Source organism: Pleurodeles waltl, chromosome 6, assembly GCF_031143425.1.
Source record: "Pleurodeles waltl isolate 20211129_DDA chromosome 6, aPleWal1.hap1.20221129, whole genome shotgun sequence".
Lineage (NCBI taxonomy): Eukaryota > Metazoa > Chordata > Amphibia > Caudata > Salamandridae > Pleurodeles > Pleurodeles waltl.
In genome coordinates this window covers 1548828630-1548848946 of record NC_090445.1, presented here as the reverse complement: position 1 = coordinate 1548848946, position 20317 = coordinate 1548828630, and the positions used below count along the sequence as shown (strand labels likewise).

General features: G+C 43.7%; 1 long non-coding RNA gene across 1 annotated transcript in view; it reads left to right on the top strand.

Annotated features, from left to right (window-relative positions):
- Positions 1 to 20102, top strand: part of LOC138302162 (uncharacterized) — a 580420-nt gene extending 560318 nt beyond the window's left edge. The window contains exon 3 of the long non-coding RNA XR_011205317.1: positions 19964 to 20102. This is a non-coding gene — a long non-coding RNA (uncharacterized lncRNA). The remainder of the gene's footprint in view (positions 1 to 19963) is intronic.
- Positions 20103 to 20317: the final 215 nt, after the last annotated feature.

Here is a 20317-nt window from a genome sequence, read left to right as displayed (position 1 = left end):
GTTCCCATCTTCCTAGACAATCCTGCATGTAGGGGAAGTAGGGGAAGTTCCACTTGGGATCTCCCCCTCCATGCCAGATGCAGCTGTCCGCAGTGGCCATGTCCTCTGGTTTGAAAGATCCATCGTACTGGCCTCTTCCCTCAGTCCGGCCATACTGGTCTCTTCCCTCGGTCTATGCGGGCTGGCAGGTGACAAAATGGTTGTGCAAAGATCTCACCTTCCTCTTGAGCCACTATCTCTCTTGGGGTGTTCTGCATGTTCGGGGGGAGCAGCAGACTCCTTCATCCCTGCTCTCCTTGTGTGCATGCAAAGATACCACCTTAGTTCTCCTGTGTCTAAGTTGTTTGCAGCAGGCTACCCTGGTCTCTTATTTTCTGGTCAGCCCCTCTCCAGGCAGCAGAGTGAGCACCTCCATCCTTGCATATGGCAGGGAGGTGTGGACGCCTTACTTGCTGATTGTGGGAAAGGATTATCGGTCTGGGCCTCCTCGAAGATGGCCCATAGTTCTAATAGTGCTCCTCTCCTGTCCTTCTTTTGCCCTTTGTATTTGCTCTGTATGTGTGTCCTCATGTGTTTGATTACGTTAGTGTCAAAGTTTCCTTCTTTGGCCAGGGAAACGTGTTTGCCTTAGTGTGTGTGTCCCATTTGTGGCAAAACCTTTTAAGTGGTTTAGACTGTGTGAGGAACCTGGTTCGCATGTGTTTTACTGGCAACTCCATGATAAGTTGGGCAGTTTTTTAGGAGCCAGATACACTTGTAGTTTTCTGGTTTTAGGAAATCTTGAGTTCTGCTCTGGTCATGGGAAAATATATACACGCGGATTTCTTGTTCTAACTATTTTACTGCTTTACTATGAGCGCAGCGTTATGCACAGATGCCTCAACATGAACATTTCACAAACACAAATACCAATGCATATGAAAAGTCACAACCTGGAAGAAAGTGCAATTGTTAATTTAAATGTCATAAAATTTTGGCATCAAATATCAAACTTTACTTTGGTATTAAATAGCGATTGCGAGAAATAGCAACACCTTCATATAACCTTTGAATCATCTACAAAACATAATACTCAAGACAAAACACAGTTGCATTAATTTACCAGCACCACAATATCAAAAATACACTAATTTTCAACTATAAAAAAGAAAAAAAGTGTTAAGAAACCGATAGCACTGAGAAAACCCTTTTAAACTAAAAAATAAGATTGAGGTGCTGGCCCTATATCACATCCAGGGTCCAAGCGTACCATCTGTGTCACCCCCAGTGGTCCAAGCGAAGGACCTCTCTCTCTTGCTGGGGTGCCAGCGATAGACACCTCTCAAATTTGAGGTGCCGGCCCTATATCCCACCCAGGGCCTATGTATACCATCTGTGTCACACCCAGTGGTCCAAGTGATAGACACCTCTCAAAAAGGAGGTGCCTGCCCTACATCACACCCAGGCCCAATGTGTTCCATCTGTGTCATGTCCAACGTCCAAGTGCCCAAACGACATTCACCTTTCCTAGCATGCTGACTAACGAAAAGAGGTGACTTCCGCGGGTTATGCTTCTTCCTAGTTTGCCATATGCCAAATGCTGGCACTAAGGCTCGGATGTAGTCCCTTATCCTTCTGACACCGGCTTCAAGACAGACCTCTGCCCCGCAGATTCAGCAGACCTTCCAGTCCATTGTGCCGTCTGCTCATCTTCCTTGTTGCGTAAATGGGAATCCGTCTGGGTGGGGTCCCCTTCCTTTGGTTGCAGTCGGGTCCGAGAAACTAATCAGCTCCTATCTGGCTCGCCAAAATGTTGCTCGAATGTGAATTTACTTTGAAGAAAACAAAAGACGAGAGCCGTTTGGCAAAACGGGAACAGTTTGTTTAATTAAACATTAAGGCTGGGAGAACAATTACAGAAACGGGGTCTCAGGACTGTCTCAAAGTACAATTGATCTGCGCAGTGATTATTAAATTTCTCTGGGTACTATAAAATAATTACAACATTCCTTTTTGGGTAAAGAATGTGAGCAGTTCTCTTGGAGTCATAAATAAGGTCCCTGATATGAAGGTGGGCCTCGACCTTGTTTGTACACAGTGAGGGCCTGTGGGTAAGTTGTCCAGATGTCCACCCTGAGGGGCTCCTGATCGCACTGTGTTACTGTACATGCTGTGTTCTGATTGGCTGAGTGTTTGTAACTTCATATGACATCTGACTTTATAGTGTTTTGGGAATGTGCACACCTCTCAGGCCATGTGTGCTTTATTGGGGCCAATCTCCTGGCACCATTGTTACGTCGCTGCAGCTATCTGTGGAATTGATCTGAGTTTCCTGTTTGCACATTTGTCTGCCAGCTACGTGCTGCCCCCACCTGTGACCCATCAATCAGTAACCTCAGTCATAGGTCTCAGAGCCTGCCTGACCATGTATTTCTTTGTCGGAGTCGATGGAAAGTTCATGACGGGTATATTTGATAATAGTGATGCGATTTCATTTTTATAAATGAATATATCATGGTGCACATTGACACTGACTTTTCCAGTATTAACAAGAGTATATATATTGATGTATTTATGTGTATGTGTATTTAGTGTAAGGGTGTAGGTTTGAGGAGCAGGTGTGTTTTTGTGAAGATATGCAATTGTATATGCCAGCCTGTGGGGTTGCCTGTATGCTGAGGAGTCTCGGGTGGGTGTATCTACTTACAGGCATGAAGGTGTGTTTTTAGGTTCTAGATATATATTTTTGTGGTCATGTCTCTGTTGTGTGCATCTCCTATAGGTGATACACTAAGGGCCTGATTACGACCTAGGCGGATGGGATACTCTGCTACAAATGTGACAGAAATCCCGTCCGCTGTATTACAAGTTCCACTATATCCTATGGATCTTGTTAAATGATGGGTGGGATATCCGTCAAGTTTGTGACGGAATATCCCATCCGCCAAGCTCATAATCAGGTCCTAAGTCTCCCTTTCAACTTCAAAAGTATCTCATGATACTCTGGGATTGGTTATATCAGTGTAAAGCATATTGAACCACCATTATTAGCAAACGCAAGGTTAAGGTTGCTGAAATAGTAAAGTTTTTAACTCAATTTTGGGGGGTGGGGCTTGACTTTCTATTTTTTTCAGGGTAAGCTGGTGAGCTTTTAGTAGAGTTACCGCACATCAGATCAGTGAATCTTAGTGCAAATCTCGATCTGAAAGTGTGTAGGTAAGTGGAACTGTGGTATTAAGCATATGTAGGGGAGTGGTTACTAGTGTGTAGTGTGCTGGTACAAGTGTGTGATTGTCTATCTGTATGTCGGAGAGTGGCTACGGTTGTTTAAGTTTGTAGAGGCTTTGATGTGTATGTGTGTGTCTCTTTGTGTGGGTGTACAAGTATATTTGGGGAATATGGTGGAGTTTAATTATGAATATATCTGTATTGGTTCAGTCATTTACATGTGTATCTTTGCAAAGATTGGCAAGTTTCTCTAGATGGGAAGGTGTCTTTGAACTGTTTTACATTTGTGTGACTGGTGGTCTGCGTCTGTGCAGGTGAGTAATATAGTTGATATGTGTTTGTGAAGGTCAGTATTTGTTTTATTATTTATCTATGTGAATGAGAGCTTGTGCTGTGTATCAAAAGTTAAGACGCAAGCATGATTTGGGCAAGTTTAGCAACATTGTGGCTAGACCGGCCTTGTTACCTGACAAGTGGGGTTACCCACTAGCTTCTCCTGTTTTAAAATGGCCTGGCAATCCCCTGTACCTGGGTTCTGTGCTCCATCCTTGTGTGATATGCATGGCACAGGTAGGATTACCATATATATGTGCAGTAGGATGTGCATGGAGTTTGTTCTGTGCATGACTGTGGCAACCTCCAAATTCCTTTTGATTTTCTGTGCGAGTACCACCAAAGATCCCCAGCAATTCATATGTATTTTGTTGTTGGCCAGACTATAGGGTGTGGAGGATAGGAGACAAAGGGTCCTTTTGTTGTTAAAGGCCAGCCCCTGCTCCTTCCTGAGCCGTTTGCCAGTGGCGTGTAGCCCAGGGACGGATTTGCATGCCGGACCATATGCTGAGGTTTTGTGCTAAGTTTTCCCTCGAGTGTGCCTTGTGAGAAGCAGTTTGCTTCCCAAAGAAACAGTAATGCCCATGGAAGTCATTTACCGGTCGTCCCCTAAACAGCTGCGACCCCTGGCTTCCCTCTTGCGACCTCTGGCACTTTTTGCGACTCCTGGCCTCAGAGGGGGCAAAATCAGTGCCAGGAACTCAAGGGCAGCTCCACTTTCCTTGTTTTTTGCCAATGTTTATTACAGTAATAGTGAATAATATACCATTAGTCAGTATTAGTGTAATGAATAACGAATTACAGTTTGCTACAATATGACCCTCCCTGGCATTGAGGTAGGTAAAAAAATATTTTAAATGCATGTTGTATTTTTGCTTGTAGGTAAAAGTGTGTTTAAGTGAGAGCGAGTGTGTGTATATGTGTAAATGTGTGTGTATGTGTAAGCACTCGTGTGAGTGAAAGTACAGGTTAATCGGTGTGGGATGTCACCTCTGCTACCCCTGGCTTTTTTGTGAACTGATATTCATGGTAGTGCCTATGGTGGTTTGGTTTTTTAAGGAAATTCAATACCACGCTCTGCAGCCTCATCAGGAGAAACAGAAGCGCCTGTGACTTCTACAGACAAAAACAGTGATCTTTATGTGAGCATTTGTAGATGAAGATATGACTTGAAGACGCTTTTTCTCTACTTCCGTCTGTGTTCTATCATGATAGAGTAATTATCTGCCATTAAGGCAGCTAACATGGTTTTGCAATCGGGGGTAAGCCATTTTTCATCAATCAGTTGGCAGCTGAGCTTGTGCTGAGATGAAGTCCTGGGTTTGTTTGCTTACAGACTTGTTATTGTTCATCTCTCTGTGGGTGTTTGTTTGTGCTGGTGCGTGTTTGTTGAGGTTGGTCTTTGCTTCTGTTTGGCTGTAGAGGGGCTGTGCTGCATATATTTGCTTGTGAATGTTTCTGTTGGTGTTTGTCTTTGTGGGTTAGTGTGTGTATCTCTGTGATGTGTGTCGGTGCAGATATATCTCAATGGACTGATTGCGAGTTTGGTTCTCTTAGGAACTGCAGACTCCAGGGTTCTCTTTTAAATCTCTCGGACATCTTTGAGATGCCAGTACGTTTTGTTGTTAGATCGCTGCAATCTTACCTTAAGGCTCGAAATAGGGGGTGCTCTGCAGCATCTGAATAACCTCTGTACCAGTCTGGAGCATCTCAAGAGCCATCTACAATGAATTGGATGTTGGTCAAACCTCACATCATTGTCTATGCATAAGGAGCTCTTGTCTTTCCCAAACATGTGGTGACCTAACTTCCATCCTATCACTTATCTCCACGTAATAACTTCAACCACCTGCTGCCCTCTTCCTTAAACATGTGAGTAGCTTAGCTCTTCCCTCTTCAGCAATAATCAACTGACTTAAAACCTCCTTCCACCTAGGGTCATATGAGCTGTTCTTTACAGTTGTGATCACCTGCCAATCCTCTGTACACCTGTAAAAACCTGGCTTAAACCCCCTGGCGCCAGTGGTAACCTCAACTGCTCACTTTTATTCTGTGATCATCTCAGATGCCGTCCGTAGATCTACGATCACCTTCAGTACCATAAACCATACCATACTGGGTCTGGATTGGAAGATGTAGGTATTCCCTGCTTTTACTACTGTCACACAAATCTTTCTTAAAATAAAGGAGTCAGTAAATGGATTTACCCCCTAGGTACAAAGCCTCGAAAGATTAGTTGCAAGGTCCCCAAAAGCTCTCTATCATCACATTTTCTTTCTAACATGTATGTGATGCCAGTCTAAAACCCTGCATGTAGCAAGGGGTTCAGTTCTACATGTATACAGATGACACACAGCTGATCTTTGGCCAGTAGCTTTCCAAGCAGGTGGAGCTGACGCACTATCATCTATTTAAATACATTTTATAGAATTTTGACTGAATACAAAACAACATGCTTGGTGATACAACGAGTGTACAATGCTCTTGACCGCTTACTGCATCTATTACAGTAGGGAGACCCTCTAGAGATTTGAGTAGGGGTCCTATGAGGGGAAAATCCACAATGACATTTGGTAAGTTTCAGCGTGTTAAGGCTGTTCCGCAGATTTTGAATCGTACGTAGAGAGTTCCTTGCTGCACTATGTATTATAACTGCCATGGCAAATAGAGTGATAGCAACCTTCTAGGCAAGGCAGTATATGGGACCCACCTTTCAAATAGTCCATCAGCGACCTCCATAGTTTTTCATACTTGCGATCCTTGCACTGTTGGTTCCATGTTAACAGTGCGCGGCCATCACTGATCATAACCTCCCTGATCAGACTCAAGTGAGAGCGTTTGCTTTCAATAATTTGCTATCAGCTGTTAAGTCTGTAGTACTATGTACACCATTAACTTCAATTTATTTCTACTAATGCCTGTGAAGTCAGTTTTAAACCCAAAATCACTATGGATGGATCATGTGGAATTGAGTAACCCAGGGTCAACCTTATGTGACTCCGCACCCCCTTACAGCGTATCTGAATCACAAGAGACCACCGCCAAATGTGTAATTCGTTAAGCTGAATCACATGCCCTCTTCAAAAAATAGTAGTCATGTTAGTGTGCATATGTTTCAAAGTGTATGACTTAAGTACCAGTAGAACAGTAGTTTATGCATTGTTTGTCTATTCTTTACACTTCATACCAACTTTGAGACGTCTTTCCATTCCTTCTACCAAAAAGGTGTATCAACTTTTGTGCCTAGCATTTACTCCTATCTGTTCTTACAGGGCCAAGTGGATGTCATGTCCATATCTTTCAGGAGGAATGAATAGATCTCTCATAAAGATTCACCTTCCTTCCAATATGAGAACAAATCTTTCTCAACAGCTGGTGTAAAATTAGGGTTATGGAATAGCAGCAACTAGGGTGAAGTAAATGTTGTCACTTGTCGGTCCTTTGTAACCACATTCCAAGCCTCTAGAGTTAGGCAAGTGACAAGTGACATATGTGCTACTTCTGGTTTAGAATTTATGGAAAATAAATCCCACAGCCATCTACCCATAAGTGCAGCTTCCATATGCATCAAGGACTTCTCACTTTCCCTCAGTGGCCGTTCAAACAATTCTGTTAGTTGGGCCGCCTGGTAGTACCATAGCAATCAGGGAGACCTAGCCCTCGATTGCCTGTGTGCCCTCAACATCTTTCTCTGGACCCTCTCCTTCTCACCATCTCATATAAAAGCATCAGAAGTGGATTATAGATACGTGATATTCCTACCGGGTATTGCCACTCGTAATGTCTGAAACAAATATAGTTGGCCAGGCAAAGATCCATTTTCGTTGATGCAACTAGGTCTTTCTTAAGTTCAAACGTTATTTTTGGGGTAAATGGCTTCAATCCTTGAAACGTTGGCATACTGTAGCTATTCAAATATTACATTTTCTGCTTGGCCCAACGAACTGGAGACACTGCCTCCATCCTTTCCTTCACAGTCTTATCTAGTTGGCCGGTTGTTCCTCATTTATCTGCTACCGGATGTCCCCTAACCTTCTGAAATTACATCCTTCTAAAATGGAACTTTTATCATTAAGGGGGACTCTTTGAACTGGAATCCATTAGGCTGGCCAAGCGTAATAGGCGTGGCCCGGCTTAGTCCTGCCATAAAAGTGCGTAACACTGGCCTCCTAATAGTAGTAGACTTGTCAGTCAAAGCCCAGGTTGCCAAGCTCTCATGTAGTTGCGTCCTACAATAAAAACATTGAAAAGATTGAAGCTTTTTATACAGTTTCTATATCATGTACCCAGTATGAATGCTGTCATCTGTTCCAGGTTAGATTAAAAAACGCCACATATCCGATGTCACCTGGTAAGATTCTTAATTGAGTACAATTGGTATGGAACACAGAAGCACATTTTCTTAATGGGCTATGTATTCTTATCTTTTTAGGGCATTGGTTCCCAACCTTTGGACTTCTGTGGACCCCCACTTTATCATTACTGGAATCTGGGGACCCCCACTGAATCATTTTTGGAATCCAGGGACCCCTCCACTGAGTCATTACTGAAAGCTGGGGACCTAATCTGCTAATACTATTTAATTTTCTAAGCAGTCATGGACTCCCTGAGGAGTCTTTGTGGACCCCCAGGGGGTCCCCACACCAAAGGTTGGGAACCACTGTTTTTAGGGGGACTGAGCTTTTGTGTTTCACTAGCACCAAGAAATAACTGCGTGCCCATACGCCAGTAATCATTTACCAATTCACCTCACGACATCTGTAAACACCCAACCTGCCTCTTCTTGCACCTGTAATTACCTGGCCTGGTCCTACACGTCTGTGATCATGTAAAGGCCCTAACACACCACTGATAACCACACATGCTTTTCTTCCACATGTGATCACTGGGATTGCACCTACCAAAGAGGTGACTGTTTTAGGAAACTCACCGAATCTGTCCAGTCTTACCCCAGTGGTCACGTGATCTGTCCACTCTTATGCTTGTGGTCATATGCTGTATTTTTCATGTAAGTTTGTGTTATTTCACTGACAGCATTTCAATTGAAGTGTGAGCTCAGTCACACACACTAACATTTTGATGGCGGGATGGTGTTTTTTAAGTTAAATGGAAATAACGTCAGTGCCGTAACGAAACTGGAGGGGGGCCCCTAGCAAAGAGCATTGAGGGGGCTCCCCTCCAGACTCACTCAGGTTAGAAGCTGTGCTGAAGGGGCCCATTAGAGTGTCCCCCCCAGCACTCCGGGGGCTGCAGGGGCCTTTGTTGCACCCCTGGACGACGTAATACACTGCTTTTTGAAGATTTTAGCATTTTCATGAAATATTCCATCTTTACAATAAAGACCACTGCAGGGAAAAAAATACCTCTCTGCAGATCATCACAAAGAAAACTCTATGGTCACTTCATTAAAATATATGAAGAGTATCTCAGCCTCACAAGTTGTATTGTTACTTCTATGTGGTAGGTATGCAGTGTACAGTCGGCCATTACTATGGAATTAAAGCATATTCTTTAGTCCTTGGATGACTTTTGAAACAACTCCTTGATTTCCAACACAGAGCAGAGTCCAAGTAGGATTGTGCAGATGTGTGGTTGATAGGATATGGATTTTGTTCTGTTGTGTGAATATGTCAAATACTGTGGGTTTGGAGGTCCAGTCCGAAGAGCAGTACTTGGTCAATCTGATAGAGACTTCTAGTCATCCCCAGGTGTAAGACATTTGTGTTGGTTTGACATGTTCTTTGAACATAATTTTTTCAATTTCCTGGCATTATGTCATATTATCATGGTTCTCCATTGAGCCATAGGGTCTCAGAAGAGTACATTCACTCATGTGTACAGAGTAATTATTAGTCTTCACTCTTTCTGGGTTGGTCGGACGTTTCTGCGTTACTATTTAAGATTGCCTTCTTTTTTTAAGGAATTTATCCTCTTACGGGGTACTTTTCTTCTCTATGAATATGTTCATATTCATTGTACATCAGGGCAATAGGTGTTGCCTCATCAAGTCTACTTGTGTTAGAAGTATTTTATTTCCTGATTAAAAGATTGTTGCTCTTCTAGGTGACAATTGTTTTCATCATTTGACTGCCTCTAGTTGTTTGTTGTTTGTGCTCACACTTTGTGAACTGCTGTCCTTAGAGGGAATATACAAAATCAGTTGGATTATTTTTCTTACAAAATCTTTTAAAGTTTCTGTTTTAAGTATAGAGACCATTTTAGATCTTCGGTAGATGGGTCTCTATCCATGTAGTTGGGTCATGTACTATCACTGGTCTTCGCTAGGCTATCGAGAACCTACTATTTTATTCAACCATATCTTACTATTACTTGATGGTGATGCCTCAAGCAGTTTGCACCGCTGTGATGGTTTGGGGGGGCTGTGGATTTCCTAGGCCATCTGATACCCAATTTAGGTACCATTCTGTTATGTCAGTATTGTCTGACTAATTACTCTGCAGTTTCTTAATATCTATATCTATATAAGTGTTCTTTTGTCGCTACGTAGGCATTTAGATATTTTATATGTCCGAATATATATATTAGGGATATTCTAGATGTATTTGTATTATCTCTAGTTCATTTTCCTAGGGAAAGACTGCTTGGATGTTAATGGTTGCTATTATCTTCAACTTCTTTTTGAAGTGAGTATTTTTGAGGCTTTCTCCCCAGGAGATAGCCATTCTCTGTGTTTGTGGGATAGGTCTGGTTAGAGTATACCTTGATATGACAAAGGGTATTGCTCAATGGCAAGGTCTGCTGCTCTCTGTTACAAGATTGTCACACAACCAGTTTGGGTCTGGATGTATGAGCAAATAGATTTATCTTCCATTAGGTCATTTGGTAAAATTGTGTAGCGTTTTCCCCATCTTTTCACTGTCTCTTTCTTTACTGTAGTCCTTTTCACGGTTCTTATGGGATTATCAGGCATGGGTTCATATCCCATTATGGGTGCGAATAGTTTTGTATTCATATTGTTCGTTGGCTACTGACACAAATGGGTCATACTATCATGGATAATTTTATTCCATGCTTTTTAATGTCCTATGACTTTATTTACATGCCGTTACACAAGTTTTTTGTGAAATATGTTATTGCTCACCTGATTTATTATGAATGTCTGATCTCTAGACCGGTTTTGTTCTAGTGAGAAACTTTTAATGCTCTGGGTCATGGGTGATGTTATCTCTATGTTTTCAATGTTTTTAAGATTTTTTCAAATTGTGGTCCTTCACAAGGTTCTTTTTAGTAAAGAGTGGGTGATTACTCATATGTATTTTTATGAAAGCATGGTCTATTTATCTTGTTCTAGACCTGTTTTCTTATGGTTAGAGACTCTCAATAGAATAGGTTTGCAGACCCTCCTTTGTGGATGGTATGTCTTTGGTATCTGATTCTAAAGTAAGGAATCAGTGGCTAGATGTCTCTATCAGAGGAACAAGTTAGCCAAAGATTCCTTAACAACCCTCCCATCCTCCCCGCTCTGTGAACTGAATACTCTTTGGTTTCAGAGATTATGTTATGGAAATCTACACCTTGAATTATGAATTTGGTAATTATTTGACACAATGGTGTCTTTTATTCTAGTATACTGTTTCAATAGGCAGTTTCTATATGTGGCTCTGTGTTTTGAGCTGGGAAAATAGTCACGGAAGAAACTGATGTCGGCGAGGGGGTTATATGGACTTCACTGTCGTCACATCTAGTGTACGACGTTGATATGAAGTAGCGGGACACCTTCTTCTGGCGCTCAGACGTGCTATGGGAAAACGTTTCTCGATCCAGGCTTGTGCCTCGGGAAGAGTCATCAGTAAGGAATCTGCAGCTAGATCCTATCTCTACCAGATAATACGTTACCAAAGGTAAGTAACTTGTTCTTTAAGTATCTACTTGATATACACCATTGTCCATTGGCCTGAGGATGTATCTTTGTGTTGGGGTTGCTGACGGAGGCATCTGTTGTTGAGTGCTCTAGTAGCCGGTTAGTTGCTTGTGTATGGAGTGGTCATTTGACAAGAGTTCTATCTTTTAGCATTCTCTTGTAGAGAAGGTTTGTGGCGTATAGCAGTGTAGAGTAGTGTGAATTATTGCAGCTGTTTGCTTTTTATAAGCATTTTTATCAACTAGCGATGTTGTTGCTGTAATGTGTATCAGGAAAGTGTACAGATACAAAATGTAGCAGAATGTGTCTCATATAACTCACTTGGAGTTGGTAAGACATTCCTAAGCGCTTGGACATTGGGTTCCATGATAGTATACAGATTTAGGATGATGAAGGCTTTGTTCCACAGTGGTTGCACATGTGTCCTAAGTTCCTCAGAATGTATTTATGTCCTCAGTGCTCCACTACAATATGGCTTATTCCCAGCCCAAATCTCCCCTTAATGTTTTTCCAAACTTCTTACACACTCTGTTAGTGTGAACAAAACTCGTAAAACTATCTACCAATGTGCTTTGATCTCCTCTGATGACCTCTGCAGGTGCAGCACGTCTGCACATGGTCTGTGCACATGCCTACAATACTCATCCTGTCACTTTCTCTATGCTTCTTGCACTCGTTCTATATGCCACAAGTGTCATATACCACTTGTGTTAAGTTTCACTGACTGTATGTGTGGGTTCCCCAAGCTTCTTGTCTTATTTATCAGTATGCCAAGATCCTGACAATCTGTCCTAAGATCCCCCCACACTCTCCTGTGTCCAAAGTTACCTTACACTGCCTATGCATACACTCATAGATCCTTGCACTATTCGTGCCCAAAGATCCGAATGATGTGCCTATGGACCAAACTCATTGTATGTTTATATTTCTTCAAGTAGCTCATACTATGTATGTACTTCAATCTCATCATAGTTTCTGGCATTGTGCTTCAAGCTCATCGTTGTCTGATACTGCCCCACGTTCTTTAAATCATCCAAACTTCCAGGTTCTACAGGATACACTCCCAGAAGTAACTGATGGGCCTAGTGTATCAGTATGCACTTACACGTGTGTCTTGCTGTTGGGAGGAGCCCCTCTTTGACAGAAATGAGGACACTCCAGAGAGGAGGATGGTGTTAGACTGGTGGTGTGATGGGGTGGTTAAGTGGGCAGACATTGGGGCCCATAGAACACCTGACTTCTTTCAAATCCATATATTGATTACTCTGGGGAGTGCTTATTTAATACATAGGGACTGATTTAAGAAAATTGGCGCTGCACAGCGTGCAGCACCACTTTCCTTGCAAACCTTAGCAACCCTCTACCGCCACCATGTGTGCGCCTTATTTAAAATATGGGGCACCATGGCGCAGGATAGGGGGCAATAGCGTCAGAATTCCTGACGCTATTGATGTACTCTGCAGGAGTAGCGCCAAAATGTTAGTGCTACTCCTGCAGAGTACATAGGGGCCCATTGTATTCAACTGCATGACCCCTTTTAACGCCTGTTCTGAGTAGGCATTAAAAGTGCTGAAAAAAATGGCGCAAGGAAATCTCATAAATTACTTTATGCCATTTATTCACCCCCTTGCATATATTATGCCTGGCACAGGCATAATGTGGTGCAAGGGTTTACAAAGTGACCCAATGCATGCATTGTGCCACTTTCTAAATGAGACATGTGTAAAAAGCCATTTTAGCGCTGCCTTAGCATGAAAAAAATGATGCTAAGTTAGCGCTAAGGTATCGCTACAGTGTCTTAAATCAGGCCCGTTGTTTCTTTTGGAGCCTTCTGCTTAGCCAAATCTCATTAACCTCCGCTTTCTGCATTGCAGTTTCATTTTTGACTGAAAGATGGCAGCACTGTGGACTTAATGATGGGGAACGTTCATTCACTAGATTACATACTAACCATATTGGTATTACTGTGCCCCACCCAGTTTTATATAGCCAGTCTTACTATTACCATTTATCATATCCACTGAGATAATTCTGTAAAGGTCAAGACACTAAGCACCGTAATCTTATTACATTACATTTCAGAGGGTGATCAGATTTTGAAAAGGAAAAACTGGGATATTCTACAACCACAGAAGTAGGACTACAATTTTGCATTGACCAAGAAGCACAAGAGGACCGCGCTCACCATTATACAAAACACAGAAAAAGAGGCACTAAGCGTGTAGGAGGCTGGACTGGCTTGTAGTGGGTACCAGAGGTACTTACACCTTGTGCCAGGTCCCGTTATCCCTTATTAGTGTAGAAGAGGTGTTTCTAGCAGCTTAGGCTGATAGAAGGTAGCTATGGCAAAGCAGCTTAGCTGAACTAGGAGACATGCAAAGCTCCTACTATACCACTTATATCATATGCACAATATCATAAGAAAACACAATACACAGAGTTACTAAAAATAAAGATACTTTATTTTTATGACAATATGCCAAAAGTATCTCAGTGAGTAAACTCAGTAAGAAAGTAAGTTATATACACAAGTTATATGTACCCAAACCAAAATTAGGTTAGTAATAGCAAGAAAAGTAATGCAAACAGTGTAGAATTACAATAGGTTGCAGTAGGAGCACATAGGTATAGGGGCAACACAAACCATAATACTCCAAAAGTGGAATGCGAACCACGAATGGACCCCAGACCTATGTGAGCTTCTAGAGGGTCGCTGGGACTGTAAGAAAACAGTGAGGGTTAGAAAAATAGCCCACCCCAAGACCCTGAAAAGTAGGAGTAAAGTGCACCTACTACCCCAGAGAGCACAGAAGTCGTGATAGGGGGATTCTGCAGGAAGAACACACACCAGCAGTGCACTGACAACGGATTTCTGGACCTGAGCACCTGTAAGACAAGGGGACCAAGTCCAATAGTCGCAACAGTGTCCAGGGGGGGCAGGAGCCCAGGAAACCCCAGCTGAAGGTGCAAGGAAGCTGCCACAGGTTGGAAGAAACTTGGAGTTCTGCAAGAAAGAAGAGGACTAGGAACTTATCCTTTGGAAGACGGATGTTACACGTCGCGATGAAGCTTGCAGAGGTGTTCCCACGCAGAAAGACTGCAAACAAGCCTTGCTAGCTGAAAGGGTCACGGTAGAGGTGTTTGGGTGCTGCTGAGGACCAGGAAGGACCAGGATGTCGCCTTTTGGAGGAGGAGACAGAGGGAGCGCTCAGCAACTCAGAGAGCTCTCACAGAAGCAGGCAGCGCCCGCAGGAGTACCCCAACAGGCACTTAGAAGAAAAGTGAACCGGAGTCCACGCGAAGTCACAAAAGGGGTTCCCACGACGTCGGAGGACAACTCAGAAGGTTGTGCACTGCAGGACGGAGTGCTGGGGACACAGGCTAGGCTGTGCACAAAGGAAATCCTGGAAGAGTGCACAGAAGCCGGAGCAGCTGCAAATCACGCGATACACAGCTTTGCAGTCTAGCGTGGGGAGGCAAGGACTTACCTCCACCAAACTTGGACTGAAGAGGCACCTTACTGTGGGAGTCACTTAGACAGAGTTGCTGTGTTCCAGGGACCACGCTCGTCAGGATGAGAGGGGACCCAGTGGACCAGTGATGCAGTCTTTTGGTGCCTGCATTAGCAGGGGGAAGATTCCGTCGACCCACGGGAGATTTCTTCTGAGCTTCTGGTGCAGGGTGTAGGCAGGCTACCCCCAGTGCATGCACCACCTGGAAACAGTGGAGAAAGCCGGCCGGATTAGGCGCTACAATGTTGCTGGTAGTCGTCTTGCTACTTTGTTGCGGTTTTGCAGGCGTCCTGGAGCAGTCAGCGGTCGATCCTCTGGTAGAAAGTGAAGAGGGAGATGCAGAGGAACTCTGGTGAGCTCTTGCATTCGTTATCTGAAGAATTCCCCAAAGCAGAGACCCTAAATAGCCAGAAAAGGAGGTTTGGCTACCAAGGAAGGAGGATTGGCTACCAAGAGAGGTAAGAGCCTATCAGAAGGAGCCTCTGACGTCAACTGCTGGCACTGGCCACTCACAGCAACCCAGTGTGCCCCCAACACCTCTGTTTCCAAGATGGCAGAGGTCTGGGACACACTGGAGGAGCTCCGGGCACCTCCCCTGGGAGGTACTGGTCAGGGGAGTGGTCACTCCCCTTTCCTTTGTCCAGTTTCGCGCCAGAGCAGGGCTGTGGGATCCCTGAACCGGTGTAGACTGGCTTATGCAGAGACGGGCACCATCTGTGCCCATCAAAGCATTTCCAGAGGCTGGGGGAGGCTGCTCCTCCCCAGCCCTTCACCCCTATTTCCAAACGGAGAGGGTGTAACACCCTCTCTCAGAGGAAATCCTTTGTTCTGCCTTCCTGGGCCAGGGCTGCCTGGACCCCAGGAGGGCAGAAACCTGTCTGAGGGGTTGGCAGCAGCAGCAGCTGCAGTGGAGACCCCGGAAAGGCAGTTTGACAGTACCCGGGTTCTGTGCTAGAGACCCGGGGGATCATGGAATTGTCCCCCCAATACCAGGATGGTATTGGGTTGACAATTCCATGATCTTAGATATGTTACATGGCCATGTTCGGAGTTACCATTGTGACGCTATACATAGGTAGTGACCTATGTATAGTGCATGCGTGTAATGGTGTCCCCGCACTCACAAAGTCCGGGGAATTTGCCCTGAGCGATGTGGGGCACCTTGGCTAGTGCCAGGGTGCCCACACACTAAGTAACTTTGCACCCAACCTTCACCAGACATATAGGTGACTTATAAGTTACTTATGTGCAGTGGTAAATGCCTGTGAAATAACGTGGACGTTATTTCACGCAGGCTGCAGTGGCAGGCCTGTGTAAGAATTGTTAGAGCTCCCTATGGGTGGCAAAAGAAATGCTGCAGCCCATAGGGATCTCCTGGAACCCCAATACCCTGGGTACCTCAGTACCATATACAAGGGAATTATATTGGTGTACCAGTATGCCAACGTGAATTGGTAAATGTAGTCACTAGCCTGTTAGTGACAAATTTGGAAAGCAGAGAGAGCATAACCACTGAGGTTCTGGTTAGCAGGGCCTCAGTGAGACAGTTAGGCATCACACAGGGAACACATACAGGGCACATACTTATGAGCACTGGGGCCCATAGACTAAAACAACATATATACAGTGAAATATGGGGGTAACATGCCAGGCAAGATGGTACTTTCCTACAAAGTGGAATTAAATTCATCCTTTACACTAAATATCATATTTGTTAACTAGATTGCGTTCTGCTAAAGGCAGCTGTCTAATTCTGCAGTGGAACACATTAAATCTTTCCTACATTTGTGTTCAGGCAGTCATCTCTGACAACCAGGACACGTATATATTTACTGAGATTTGCGGATCGGATGATGAAAAATTCCAAATAGTCCAAATCCACAGAGCTTGTCACCTGCCTGAATCGATATAACCATGCCATGGCTGTTCCTAGGTCACACAGCTTGCTACTAGTAAAGAGCCTGCTTTAAATCCCTTTGTCTTGAAAACAAACCACTTCCCTGGAGAACACCAAACTATTTGGCCAAGCTGTTCATTCCATAATATGCCAACTAGAACAGGTCTGCCATTCAAAACTTATCATCCATATTACTGATCTACTAAAAGATATTTGGTGGAATATGCTTAAGGGAGCAAGGATCTTTCTCTGAAACTGCCTCCCACTGAATTTAAAGCTTGAAAATGACATGCTTAAATTCAGTAGTGAACTAAATAACAACCTATTTAAGCATTCTTATAGCCTATTCCTTTATGCCATCTACTGAGTTACCTATTTCCCCAGGGCATGCTAGTTCGACAACTTAACCCAACTTCTGACCTCTACCTAAGTCAACTGTGCCTCTGTTAAACATTTCGTAAGACTTTGCCATCTTTATATCAGCCTGTATGGATAATGGATCCTGTTGTTGGACTATATACTATTGCGAAATAATTGGTTATCGAGTCTGATTCAGTCATTTCCACTCATGCATGTACTTTACACAAGGAGCTGTTGCAGCACTTTACAAATACTCTAAACTAAAAATTATAATAATAATTACTGTACTTAATAAACATCGAGTAGAGTCGTTTTATACCATTGGAACTCATAAACATCTAATACAGCCGATACAAACATAAATATTCTCACAGAAGTAGCCTTACAGGCGTTTATAATATAAAACCCTCTCATACAGCAAAATGCACGAACATGGATCTCAGCTACATAGGAAGTGTTATAATATCCGATGCCCCACACAGCAAATGCACACCAAAATAATCACTCCTTTAGCACGGACTTGGATGACTGTTTTCCAGCGTATGAAAAGTGCACCGAAATATTTTCACACTAATCAGGCAACCAACACAGACAAAGCAAAGGAAATATAACCTCACAGGTATCAAATGGTGTGCAGAAACAATACAATGCAAAACATTAACACATCATTATGACAGCAAATACACACCAAAGCAGCCTCGAAAAGCACAAATTTGGAGATGTGCCTCAGTCCTACCCTGCCACTTTTAGATTTTTGTGTTAAAGAATCCTTTCATTGTTTTTAAGCTGGTGGTGTCTGCCCATAGTTGCTTAGGGCCAGATGTACTAAAGGATTTTACCCATTCTGTGTCTATGGGAAAAAGCTTTCGTACATATGGCCCTAAATCTCTACTTTTGCCAGTCAACCTGTTGCCTGACGCTGGTTGATGAGGAAAGAGACCAGAAGCGAAGTAGAGAAGGTGAAAGCCCAATGTGCCCCCTGTCGGGATCTCCACAGAGTACTTTGAAACTTATTTTTATTGGCAATTGAATAAGATTGTAAGCCATCAATATAACAACAGTTATCACTTATTGTTAACATCAGGATTGTAGTCAACATTGTATCTTAAAGTAATGTCATTACATTAAGGTACAGTTGCTAGTTAGTAATGTACCATCTGTGTAAAGATAGTCTACTAGTGTAGGATAACCTGTTCAGGGGAGAAGAGGTAGAAGGAACCTCCGGATCCGAAAGAAAGAAGAAACAACAAAAGGAAAAAAAAGAGAGAAAACAGGCCCCCCTGAACAGTTAGAGCCTACGTGCAGGGATCACCAGTTGTTAATAAAGAAAGGAAGAAATGGCCTATCTAAAAGAAGGGGGAAGGGAAATAGTGGATAGGGTCATCACGCCCTTGTTAACAAACATGGACATTCATGTCAGTGGAGTTTTATCCTGGTACGTCAGGGGAGAGCGGGTCGCGTGATGTGATTCCTACCTCTACCATGATGAGAGCACCCACAAACTCCAACGGGGCGCAGGTGAGTGGGCAGCCACCCTAACCCCCACCACATCCCTTGGGGGAGAGTGTATATCTTCATCTGGGCCACTCTCCTGAGCAATAGAACTGTCAGTACCTGCCCCCCAGGTACTCCCAGGAGTCCAGAACCTCAGACGAGAGTCCTGCTATTGGATGTCTGCGATCCCCCTAGCCTCCTCTTGGAGCAGGGCGCTCTCCTCTGCGTAAGCCCACTGAGTAACGTATCCCATCCAGGTCTCTGTCACTGGTCCCATCTTGGATTTCCAAGCCATGGCAATTCGACACTTGGCCAACACCAGAGTGAGGTTAAAAAATCGAGTGCCTACCTTGCACTTAGGTGATCTATCATATAGCCCCAGTAAACAGACCTCTAATGAGGGCCATTACCACATTCCAGAATGGACGGTGTCCAGGGCAGTCCCAGGTCATATGTATAAAATCAGCATCTGGGACAGCTGCGTGGTTCTCCAGCATACATTCCTCAAAGTCTATCTGGAATCATATATGTCATGTGAACATAATTAAACTGTGTGTATTTTAACCTTGTGTTCCATGAGACATTTTGGGGGTAGGCTAGGATGTTACGCAACTTAGAGTAAGAAAGTTCCAGTTCAAATATACCTTCCCATCGTCTCCGCATTGTCAGTAAAGGCTTCCGAGAATTTCAGACACTAATCTATCGCCACAGAGTACTTATCATGATTGATTTGTGGGAGATGGCAAAGGTGGTGATTGTGTGTTGGATTTAGAGATACAGATTCTTTTTGCTGTGACCCTCGGACGAGGTTTTCCTACAGGAAAGCGATGAAGGCCTACAGCATGAACATTCCCTCTGCCTGTAAGTGTGGATGAGACTCTTGCTTGAGGAGTGCATGATAATGGTGTGCTGATTTTCCACTAGGTGATCAGCCATGGAGGCACAATCCTCTTCTCATTGGAGTGGCCACAGGCATGGGGTTTGACCATGTCAGGAGATGTTGAGGGATCTAGCTTAGGACTTGGATATGCGTCCTGCAAGCCCAAATCAGATTTCCCAGTACATCTTTCTTGGAACGAGCCCACAAAATGATCTATCTTGAATGTCTGCAGATTAATAGACTTCTGTTTACTCCCTCTGCATTGTTTAATACTGAGAGCCAAAATCAAGTACTTATTACCCTATGTATTTATGTGGTAATGTTCGTAAAGTGCAGTATCACTCAAAATGGAGTCTGTTTGGTGCTGTTTAGTATATACTTTGTTTCTCTTTATTTAGGACCGAGCTAGGAGATGATCTGCCTGAGCACTACCCAAATTTGCCTACCTGCATGCTTATGAGCTTGCCTGTGGACATCATTGATCTGTCTCAGGGCGTGCCTGCCTGTTCTTACCTGTGATGGGGACCCGTTCAGTCGAGCATCAAAGGGTACTCTAGTGGAGAAACTGTCACAAGGAGTGAATGGTGACAATGTAAAGTACAGGAGTTCCAGAATGCTTCGTGTCGGTGTATACTTTCCTGCTGCAACCCCAGACTACTTGTTACACCCTTGAGGACCCTGCGCCACATCATCAACCACCTCCTTTGCTGATGTGAAGTGAGTCCTGTGAATCCTTCCACCCAAATCTGGAG